A 12,414-nucleotide genomic window follows, 5' to 3' on the forward strand; every position below is an offset into this window, starting at 1 on the left:
TAAATAATGATTATATGATTATTTCTACCCTTTTATTCCTGCACCATAGACTATGAATCAGGGCCACTAAAAACTAACGTATTTTAGAGATCACCTAAAACCAGGTTTATATGAAGAGCATGTTTTAGTGTTACTTTTCAGAAATTGCAATTCCCTATTTGGTCAGCTCTCTTCCATAGAATTATATTCTTTTCCTTAAGAAATGCCACATCTCACATCAGGTTAATAGAGATTAAAAAATAAGCCTGAGCCGGTGACTTGGTTGTCCCACATTCTCTTTCTGACAGCCTTTTCTGACCTGATTCTGCCACAGTCCTCTCCCTCTCCTGACCCCTTGCCTAGCTTAATTGAGGCTCCACTGGGAGTCAAGAAATGTGAATCATGAATATTCACATATTCAGTAGAGGGTAAATCTAATGCATCAGCAAAGGCTGAGAGCCAGGTTTAATGCTCTGAGCTAGTTCCCTTTTACTCATCTCCCTCCCAATTACTCCCAAAGGCTGAGTTATATTTAATTGAAGGATAATTTAAAGGATAGAAAGTAAGATGTGATTTGGTGTTATCTCAGCCAGTAACATTATTTGCTTTTCCACCTGGATAGAAAAGTGTGTCCTAGTGGCTTCTTCTGTGGTGTCTGGGGCTAGCAGAACCCTGCCTTTTTCCCAGCTTTCCCGGGTTTGACCACACCCCTGAATTTAAGGAGGCAGCTCTATTAGAAACATTATGGTCTTTGCATCCTCTAGCCACCAGAGCCTGGGATTCCCGCAGGTAGTTGGAAAGAGACCACAGACATTGAGGGAAGCTCACTCAAGACACATTCTTCACCTAGTCTCTCCAGCAAAGTAGTAAGTGAGGTGTGAGTTTCTGTCTAAAACTTTGTAGTCCATTTTCCTTTTCCATTTTTTTTTAAATTCTATGTAATTAAATGGTAACTTGATGGGGACTTTTAGTATACGAGCTGGCTTTCTCTTTCTCTTTTCACATTTTTCTGTATTTTCCATTTAATTGTTTAATAACAATTTTCAAAAGTACTTCCTAATCTTGTTTGAATAGTCTGAAATCAAGACTATGTTTCACTCTTTGTCTTGCTTTATAAAAGCAAAATCATGCATGTTTTAGATATTCACAGATTACTTGTCAGAAACTTTGAATTTTCTTTGCATATTGGAGCACTTCCAAAGAACTAAAGCTGTAGTTAAACGTAGAAATTTATTTCATTTTTATCTCTTTCACTTCTAGAGAGCCTATTGTTTTACATCTTTTTCTTTTTTTCCTAGCTGCTTAATGAGTTGCTTTTATAGAGAGGAAATTGCTGCTTCAGGTTTGAATATCACAAGCCAAACTAGCCTTTTTGGTGTTTTTCCCTTGCTTGTGAGTCACAGTTAGTTCTCCAAGGTTCTCCCTGTCTTTCAGACTGTCGTTGACATGGGGGCCTCCGAATCAGGGGACATGTCTCCCGTGCATGGCAGAGCTAGACTTGAGGGACCCTGCCATAGAAAAGCGGGGTGATGTGGAAGGCCATTCTCTTCCATTTAGTGATTTTATCTGGCAATTCCGCTTTGTGGCCTCTCACCTACCGTTAAAACGTCTCTGCTACCCCTTTCTAAAGTAGCATTTTATGTGGGTGGACTTTTGAAAAAGATACTGGGTTACTGAGATCAAGGCATTCAATTGTAGGTTTTCTTTATTATCTCTTGGGTAAAAAAAAAATTTAATCTCAAGACCATTCTCCCTACCTCATACCACCACTGTGCAACTGAAAAGACAGATATTTGTTAAGCAACAGAAAATACAGATTCTAAAATGATAACTCTGGCAGCTCCATTTGAATTGTAAAATGACTGGCACTTTGACTCTTCATTAGTTGTGTTTCTGGATTGCATCGCCTCCTTTTTATCTAAAGATAAACCCTTTTGCTTCTGTAAGCACAGGCTAAGTATGCATGGAGGGTTACTGGTGGTCACTAGTGCTATTGAGATTCTTACTTTACCTGTTGTTTCTGAATGGAGGGAAGGGAGAGTTAATGAGTTAATGTCTGCAAAGTGCTTTGAAGATGAAAAGACCTTTTCAAGTGTTCAGCATTGTAGTTATTAATATTAATATTTGAAGAAGCATGCTGCTTCTAATTGTAAATCAACAACTTCCATCCTTGCCAACTCGGTAGAGAAAAAACAAACAGTGGAGGCAGCCACGGCAGCCTCTTCCGTCCGGGTCCGCTGCTGAGGATGTAGGAAGTGCGACTCTGATTACAGAGGAGGGATCTTTGTTCTACAGACTCCTTGCACTGAGGTGCTAGTTGTTAGAGGTGCCAGGAGGTCCAAGGGTAGAACCTGGGGGAAGGTGGGTAGCAGGATATAATCCTTCAATTCCTGGTATCTGTGACCTTGGAGAATAGGTTGAGGGCATGGACCTGGGTCAACTGTCTGCTCTGAATATAATGGAGTTCAAAGGTGAGTAGGGTCAGAACTGGCACCAGCACTGGCTTTGGAGTCAGGAAAGTGGATGTGCACTTGGGTTCTATTAGAGGTTGCTTTTGTAACTAAGAACAAGTTATTTAACGTGACTGTGCCTTATTTCTTCATTTCTAAATTATGAATAATGGTTTGCACCCCACCTATTTCACACAGATGAGAGAATAGAAGTAAATAACATAGAGCTTTGAAGAATAAAAGTGCCAACAAGGTGGAGAGACAGTCTGCAGTGATATTGTAACAAGCTGGGTGTGTGGGTGCGAGTCTCTAGGGGAGGGCCAGGCAGAAGACAAACACATGCTCAGGAAAGATTAATCTGCTCTGACGTTTCTCTTCTGGTTGCACAGACAGCCTCAGTGCATGCGTGACCAAATTTCTTACTGATCATTCAAGTTCTGCTGTACTCATGGTTTTATTTATTGCTAAACAGATCCATTTGCCACAGAAACTTTCCTAATTACCATTTAAAATTCCCATTTCTACATCAAACAGCAGAAGGAGGGGTTATATCCCAGAAGCTGGGACCTCAGTCTTCCCTCCATCCTTCCCTCCCTCCCTCCCACTTTCCCTCTCTTTCCCTTCTTCCCCTTCTCCTTTATGGAAATTAAAAGTATTTAGTATTTGAGCAAAATAAATATGTGCAGCAATTTAGTGCTATTTGAGGCAAATCTTGTGAGTTTCTTTAATCCTAGGTAAACTTAAGTATGAAGACTCATTTTTAGCCTCTTCTTTTCCTTTGTCCCTGCTCTACTGAAAATGTAGCTTTAGGGAGTTCATTTTTTAAATCTAGATGATTGTGTGCATATAATATCTGGCAAAATAACACTCCCTCATGTTTACTGAGCACTTGGTAGATTCCAGGGCCTGTGCTAGGTGCTTTGCACACACTATGTCATTTAATCCACAATGAAGTTAAGGTGGGCACGCTCATCATTCCCATTTAACAGATGAGGACTTTGAGGCTTGTGACATGACCAATTTAGTGGGAAGACCTGATTAGAACAAAAGGAATGTGAGTCCAAAGCTTGTGGCTAGAGTATAGCTATTTTACAGGAAACTTTGAGCGGCTTTGAGACACATATAAGCTGGATTTTTTCTCCTTAGAACTATGATTTGCTTTTATCTGGGAGAGTACTGTGGATTAGGCCTATTTTCCAAAGGGGAATCTGTGGATTAATTATTATTTACTGTTAGGGAGAGACTGACTCTGAAGGTAGGCTAAAAGGGCTAGTATACCAGATCAGTAAATCTCTCCCTCAATTCCTCTTGTGACAAATATAAATTGAATTTCTACTCCGTGCCCGGCTTTGTTTTGGGTACTCTGATGAATACGGAAGGAGCAATATGTAAACTCCACTGTTTAAATTTATGTATTTTATTTTAGGAGACAAGATTTTACCTAAAAAAAAAGTTAAAAATAATAGATAATATAATGGTTAAGCCATGTGCTATGGTCTATGAGTGCTTTGAGAGATCAGAAAAAAAAAAGGGTGTCTAGAGCAGTGAAGTAATGATGTTTATGATTAATTTTGATTCTCAAAGAAGGGGGTAGATTCGATATTTCAGCTGACCAAGTGCTGATGCTGACTCAAAAAATTAAAAGGATCAGTTTGGATAGTATTTACTAGAATGAAAAGTCAAGCAAGCAGCAAACTTTTAGTGCTGATGTCAAGAAAATGAAACCTATTCATTTTTGAGAAAAGTAGAAAAGTAGAAAACTGCAGGATTTTAATCTTTTTTCACATTTTAAAGAAAATTTTAACTTCGTTTTGAAATAATTTCAGATGCATAAAAAGTTGCAAAATAGTACAGAGTTTCCAAAAGATTTAAGTACTTGAAAATTGTGAAAAATATAATGCAAATTGCTCTCAATCATCTTTTGGTGCCTCACGTATATTATCCCTTGCTGGGCTTGCTGGGCTTGGACTACAGCGAAAATAAAAATCAAGCTTCTGCTCAGCCTGTGGCATACATGTCTTTAGGAAGCTCTGCCTCCTAAACACTAGCCTTTTTATAATTACTTATGAATTTAACCAAGTTAGTCCAGATACTCAAAGTGAGTTCTTGTGACCAGCAGCATCAGTAAGCATCATGTCCGATCTTCTTCGAAATGCAGACTGTCAGGCAGGACCTCAGACCAGCTGAGTTGGCTCTTCTGCATTGTAACACGCTTCCCAGGTGAGTCCTAGGCATATCAGCTGGGGGGGTACTGCTGTAAAGACAAAGCAAAAACAGAAAATGAAGAAACAAAACGTTTTGCAATATTTTCCCTAGCAGCTAGCTACTTCCTTATACTTATATCTAGTTGCTAAAGTGTTACTCCACAAAAGATTGACATTTATATCAAAAAGATGTTAGTTTAACTCAGGAAGCTGCAATATTTCCCCATTTGTGCTATGCAATCTTTCAATGAGTTTGTTCCCCATTGCAAGAAAAATGCTTACTTCTTGGTTTTATGCATACAAACAGACTGCATTCAAGAGAAATTGAGGCTTTTTTCTCCTGTGAAATTCTTGACTAATGCTCCTCAATCTATGATTATGAAAGAGAATGCTTTTTTTTTTTGATGATTTAAATGAAAGTCCTTTAGAAAAAGAGATAAAGGATTAGGCCCCCTGGGTTTTCGCTCAATTACTTGAATAAATAACCTCTGCCACCTTGGGCAGTAAAAATATTAACAAAACCACTATTGCTATTGATTAGTGAATGCTTCCTAATGCCCGGCACTGTGATAAAATAGCAACAATACAATCATTAATTATCGACTATTTTATCATTCGTAAAGCACTCTGCTAAGCATTTTTATTTTATAAGGTCCGCAATAATTCTAAAAGAGTTGGTTTTATTATCTCCATTTTATAGTTGAGGTAACTAAGACTTCGTGAGGTTAAGAAATTTGCCCACGACCCATATGTGCAGTAAAGCGTTCCAGGTCAGCCCATAACGTGTTTTAACTCCAGAGCTTTTTATCACTCTGCTTAACCTCTCTGAGCTCAGTTTATTTAAATTAAAAACAAATGGGCCGATTTGATGAACTTTTCCAACTCCAAAGTTCATGGAATTTGCAAAATTCCATGAACTTTCTATAAGAATGCCAACAAGCTGATTAATATTACACTGAGAATATAATATTATTGAACTTTATAATTTGGGCAATAAAACAAATGAAACTCTATCATGAAAATCACAATCAGACATAGTTCAAGAAGTTGTCTGCTGGATTTGAGAGATCTGAGGCAGCTGGTGTCCTTTAGCTCAATTTTAAAAGGGTATTTTTCAAACTCTTCTGTCCCCATTCATGATTCTCTCCATATCTATATTTATAGAGTCTCTCAGTTTTGTTGAGACTTTCTTAATGGCATGAACCATATCTAAATTCTAGATTATATCTGACATACTGCACACGCTATAAGTTGAAAAGTAATTATTTAAAATTTTAGGCTCTTTAGGGATTTCTTTGGCAGTAGCCATTGGGTTAGAGTTGACATCTTTAGTCCTGCTGCCCTTCTTTGGGTTTGATTTAGCCAAGAATCTCATATATCATGAGCTCTGCTGCATCCGCTGTTGCGAGGCACATAGTACTTAACACTTTTTCTCCAGCTTACTCCTTTCTGTTTCTAGTTTCTTAGTAAAAGCCATCCTAGATTATTTATTTAGTTATTTGTGGAGCACCTGCTGTCGCATGGCACTGGAGTACATCTGATGGCCAACTGTGATCATTTGAATTTCATGGTGAAATATAGGATTTGAGAAATAGCATTTGAAGACAAAGGCATTTTTACTGTAAAACAGTTTATTGAATGTTCCCTTTAGTCTTCTAGAGCAGTGGTCCCCAACCTTTTTGGCACCAGGGACTGGTGTTCCTATGAGAATCTAATGCCTGATGATCTGAGGTGGAGCTGAGGTGGTGATGCTAGTGCTGGGGAGCAGCTGCAAATACAGATGAAACTTTGCTTGCTCGTCTGCTGCTCACCTCCTGCTGTGCAGCCCAGTTCCTAACGGGCCAAAGACCAGTACCAGTCCACTGTCTCAAGGTTGGGGACACCTATTCTATAGGATGCTCCCACACTAGAAAAAGTGGAGTGTTAGCTTTCGAAAAATTTCAGAGGCTAGCATTGACACTGTGCTTGTAACATTCCTGGGTGTATGAGAGCAGGCAGGTTGTCAGGTATTGACTCAATGTTTATGAGCAGCAGCACCATTCGACCCGTTGTTAACAATGCCATTCCGGTGGTGTGATGGTTCGGGGTTTGTTTCCATGAAGAGGAAATATAAAATGGTCTATGAGGCACTCCTCATTTCCTAACTGCGACGGTACAGCAGACTAAAACTATTTTATAGTCTCTCTCTTTTTCAGGAGATATTAGTGAGTTACTCCTTGAGGAAGGGCAAAACGATATACTCTTGTAATAGTATAATAACGTGAGTCCATTTTTAGTATTCTAAGAAAGATCACTTGAGCTATGTCAATTCATACAGAACTTGAAATTGTTATGCTTAATTAAGAGATGGGCATTGTTTAGAGAAACAGGAGATGGATATGAGTCATTTTCAGGCCTCTATTCAAGTAAATGTGGGGGATTAATTACCAGTGAAGTCAGGGAGAAACACAACTGAGATGTCCATAACTATACTGTGAATTGCTGCTTTGTGAACTTAGTGAAAAGTTGGTGAGTTTAGTTTAAGACACAGAGGCCAATAGCATGTAAATTTGAACATCACCTTTATTGGTCAGCATTGGCTACTTAAATAAGAAGGAATGTTTATTACTGCAATATTGGAATACTCAGTCAAGGGAATGAGGTTCTTGTAGATTTAGACGTGAGATGGAGAAACCATCTTCTACTCCTCTAAACATTTTTCTTTTCTAGTTTTGTAACCACAAAATTTCCTTGGGGGAGTGAGGAATGTTTAGTTATCTAAATTTCATGCTAACTTGATCTAAATGCTTAAGTTGGAGTTTTTGGAGAATTGGACTTGGTAGCTTTTGTAACACTGCCAGGTCATGGGAGAGATCTACTAAAATGATTTGAAAAATATAAATGGACTACTCATGAGACTTACAAAGTAAATCATGAAAAAGAACAAACTTTTCAATCTAGTACTTCCATTAGTTTAAAGAAAAAACATGATCCTGCTTGTAGTTAACAGTAAAGAAGTCTAACCCCAGCTTGCATATGAACACATGTCATTACAGGTAATGACTCTTTTTTTTTTTTTTTTTTTTTCGTCTCAGAGATATCTTTGGTCTCCTGGCTATACTCAGGCACTGAGACATAACTCTTGCACATACTAACTCTGCTTAACGTACAGTTTCTTTCATTTAGTCAACAGTGTTTAGTGTTACATGTCTACTGTGTGCCATCTGAAAAGATACAGTCCCTAGTCTCAAGCAACTCGTAATTCAGGAGCAGAAACAGACATAAATATGTACATACATAGGAAGTATGATGAACTTTGGTAGGTATCTGGTAAGAATAAATACCAAGGAAGAGAATCAGGGATGCTCATCTTACTGCCTAGGTGGGAGGTTCAGGGGAAGCTTCCTGAAGGAGGTGATACTCAAGTCTTGGAACAGGAAGAGAGTGGTCCTCTGCCTGGAGCACAGCAGAGCCAAACACTAAACACCAAAAATTGCACTGGAGGAATTAGAGTCACTTTATTGCAGGGCACCAGGCAAGGAGAATGGAAAGCCACCACTTAAAAATCAGAACTCTTTGATGGCTTACAATGGGGTGGAAGGGGCTGTAAAGGGTTTGGGGGAAAAAGTATGCAGAAGCGCTGGTGAGACAAGCTTTGGCTTTGGTGAGACAAGAGCTTTGGGACTTGGCCAATTATGATAAGGGGCTTCTGCAGGGAATCTTTCTGGACAAAGGACACTTTGATTCTGAAAGGGTTCCAGTTTTCACGTTCCGGGTTATATCCCAGTCTTTTGGTTCCGGTGCAGCTGGAGGTCAAAGGTCTCTACTCTGCGCATGCTTCGACTGCGTGTATTGCAGTTTTGGTCTGTTGTCTCTACAAGGCCACTCAGCATCTTGTTAGAAACAAGCTAGGACTATTCTGAGCTTGTTTTGTGGTCATCGTCTGAGTTTTTAAAAACAGGTTTATATGGAATTTATTTGGAAAGATGAAGTTAAAGCTCTCCGTTACACATTAAAGATGTTGCCTTGATAACACGGGTGGCAGTAGTGTCTTTAGTTTGGCAAAAGTGCTGGCTTTTGAAGCAAGTCTCCTTTAAATAATCCTTTCAAAGGCCAAATTCTTTTTCTCCTGCATTCCGGGCCAAAAGGATATCTTTTTTGTATATATTGATGGGAATCCCAACTTGTTGATATTAGGAGAAATACTAATTGCAAGTCTATTTAAACTTTGCTTAACTTTCAAAGAGAAAAAACTACATTATCTACATTTTCTCTCACAGCTGTGTTGCACTTTTCTATTCTCCATGGGGAATTTCATACCCAGGATACGTCGTAGCCGTAATTTCTGACCTATGAAGCTAACATGATGACTAGAGGGTAACATTAAATTTAAAACACAATGCCTTTGGTGGCAGTATGGTTTTGTCCTCTCTGTTATAGAAGGCAGTGTGTCAATATGTATTCAACTATGGAATATACACATTCTTTGTCCCAACAGTACCACTTTTAGGCATTTAATGAGAATAGAAAATGTTTTAGGAACTTTCCTAATGACAAGGAATTAAGGACACATGAATTTTATGATAAGAGGCTCATTAAGAAGAGAATAATGCATACATACAGTGCTTGGCAGCCATACTTTGGGATGTAGAGCTATATTTATTGACATAGAAAAATGTCTACAGCATTATATCAAACATCAATGAAAACATCAGATTGTAAAACAGCATGTAGAGAATAAAACTGTGAAGGTAAACCATGATCATATCTATATGTTATATCTATATTTGTATAGATGAATTTAAAATACCCAGAAGAATGCTGAATAAAATATTAGTACAATTATCTCTGGATGATGAAAATTCAAGTGATTTTGGCATTCGCTTTAGAATTTTCTGTAGTTTTATTGTAATTTTTAAATAAATATATATTATTTTGGCAAAAACAATTATTTTCAGAAGAAAAAAAATTTTATGTATAGTTTACTGGGTTATTTTCCTAAAGGCGTGGTCTTTCCTTGAAGGGCACATAATGCGAAATGCAAAACCCTTAACTAATGTCACAGTTATCATCTGGAAATGCAGCCACGCAAGGCAGAGTTGGCGAGAACTGGAGGCCACCTCCGTGAAGGTCTCATGTCTCTGGGATGTCCTGCTCTTCTGCTGTCAGGCCGGAATGCCCCCTAACTGCCCAGCTTCTCTCCATAGCCAAAAAGAGTCCCTAGTCTCCAGCAACTGGGCATCATTCAAACTGCTCTTGGAGAGACCTGAGTGAAGGAAGTGTCAGCCTGCAGATCCCAGCCCACGGAGGGTGGAAAGCTCTAGAAGCTCTTGCATGGAAAATTAGTTCAGTGTGCTTTATTAAATGTGGGGCAACCACATAAATCAAATTGTTACCTTTTTTTGTCCTCTGAAGAGATTGACCATTTTGTCTTGAAAATCCAAGATGGTGAGGATAAGGAAGCACAGGGGAAGGTAGCTGAAGACCTAGAATCAGGTCTCAGCTTATCCAGTTAATAGCCTTGCAAGTCTTTCTCCTCATCTGTAAAATAGGGGGCTTAAGTGAGTTAAAGGATATGTACAAAATTTTTAACTTACACTCCTATGTGCCAACACTGGTCGAGGATCTAAGAATGTGCGGTGAAGAAATTTAAATTCTAATGAGGTGGAGGTGAGGAGACAATACTAAGCAGCTAAGTGTCAGAATGGGGAGCAGGGTGCTGCTATTTATTTGGGGTGGTGGCAAAGGCTTCTTTGGTAAGTGACATTAAATAGGTAGTGAATAAAGGGAAGCAGTTTCACTTAGAAATGTATCACAAAACGAACCTATTATTTCAAGTGGATATTTATCCAGACTACAATCTATTCAGATTCTGTGGTTTAAAAATTAAATGCTGTTTGCATCTGATCCACCTCTTACATTCTTAGTCTTGTGAGACCAATTCATTCATTCACTCATTCACTCACTAATTTAAAAAAATATGAACCTTATTATGCTCCATACTCTCTTAAATTCTGGAGATATGAAGATGAAAAAGGCATAGTACCTACTTTCACAGAGTTTAGTGGGAGAGGCAAATAGTATGGTAGGCACAATGATTGAAATACATGTGGGGAGCACAAAGAAGGGGCAGCTAGCCCTGGCAGGGCTGAAAGGCATTTCGGTCAGGATTCCTGGCAGTGAAACTTCTGAGATGAGCCCAAAAGCTTGAGAAGGGATTAGTTAGTCCCGAGGTACAGCAGGGTAGCTGGGTCTTTCTATTAGATGAGATCCTGTGAGAAGGGCAGGGAAGCGAGAAACAACGCTGGGTGCTTATGGGAACAACCTAGTTCCATGTTATAGGAGCAGAGTTTGCACTGGTGTGTGGCAAGGGGTGGGCAGAGGTAGGAGCACAGATCCTGGAGGCCTCAACAGGCAAAGACACCTTCAGGTGCCTTTATTCTGCTGCTCGGGTCTTGTTGGTCCCATGAAAGAAAAATGAACTCAGCTCTTCATGACTCTGTTACCAAGTGTTCAAATCACTTCTACTTTCAGACAAGCCTGTGGATGCTTCTGGGCTGGGGAGTTAATCTTAAATCACACAATTGTTTTGTATTTAGGTACTAAATGTTTATAATACCAAGACAAAAAAGTTGGTCCAGCTGATGTTCAAATAGCTGTCATGTGGGAGGGAATTCTCTTTGGCTAACGAGTCAAAAAAAAAAAAAACCACTCCTTTTGCTTTTTCTGAAAGGGTTTACGTCTACAGCAGCTGTTCTGTGTCACAATCTACAAGTGGGAAAAGGGCGGGTTCTTTTTTCTTTCTCCAAAAAATAATAAAGCAGTAATCCATTTCTGTCCCAGAGTTATTTCCTGAGATGAGAGCCCTGGCAACTCCCTTTTTCCAGCTTCCTCCCTGGGCGAAGGGCTTTTCCCCAAGGGAAGTGTCCTTCATATAGCACACAACTTTAAGAATACAGCCCAGCACAGAATGTACCATATGTGGGGCCACAGTTTTCCTCCCTTGCTGTCAACTGGAAAGAGAAAACATATATCCACAGAACCCTTTTTAAGGCTACGTGATGTGTGGCTGTGAAGAGGAGGCTGGCTGGCTGGCAGGCCAAAACTCTTGGTGCCTTTGAGCTGGGCTTCAGGACAAGGCTGCCAATTTTAAAAGTCCTTTGTCTTACAAATATATAAGTAAGACAGGAATTCAGAATGGTAAAGGTCTAGCTGCTTGCGAGAGTCTAAGAGTGATTCAGAGGGCCATCTGGTCACACCTTGCACTGTGCCATCTTCCATGATTCCTCTTCCCCACACCCAGCAGAACTGACTGCCATTTTCCTCCATATTGTTGGCAAACTACTCATCACATTATATTGTAGTTGTATGTGAGTCTGTCTTCTCTAGCGCCTGAAAACAGGGACTGTCTTTCTCAGCTGTATCCTGAATCTGATAGAATGTAAGGTCCATGAGGTCAGAGATCTTTATTTAGTAGTGTGTCTCCAGTGCCCAGAACAGTGCCTGGCACATGGAAGTCACATAGTAGTTATTTACTGAACCAATAAATAAGTTCCTAACAAAGGAGGCCATCAACATGCTTATTGAGATCTATGATGACCCAGGGGATTCATGGGGCTTTGGAGAAGGAAATCAGGGGCCGAATGGCTTGCAGGAAGCAGCACTCCTCGATCCCTGCACATTTCCCAAAGGTCCAGGTTGCCCTGCAGGGCCCTGGAGGGAAGACCAACTTTTCCCTAAGGAATCTGGTCATGGTTAAGCTGTTCTCAATACAATACAATCTGTGTTGTTAACCTTTAAGT

The sequence above is a fragment of the Pteropus vampyrus genome, unplaced genomic scaffold (genome assembly GCF_000151845.1).
Source record: "Pteropus vampyrus isolate Shadow unplaced genomic scaffold, Pvam_2.0 Scaffold416, whole genome shotgun sequence".
Taxonomy (NCBI): Eukaryota; Metazoa; Chordata; class Mammalia; order Chiroptera; family Pteropodidae; genus Pteropus; species Pteropus vampyrus.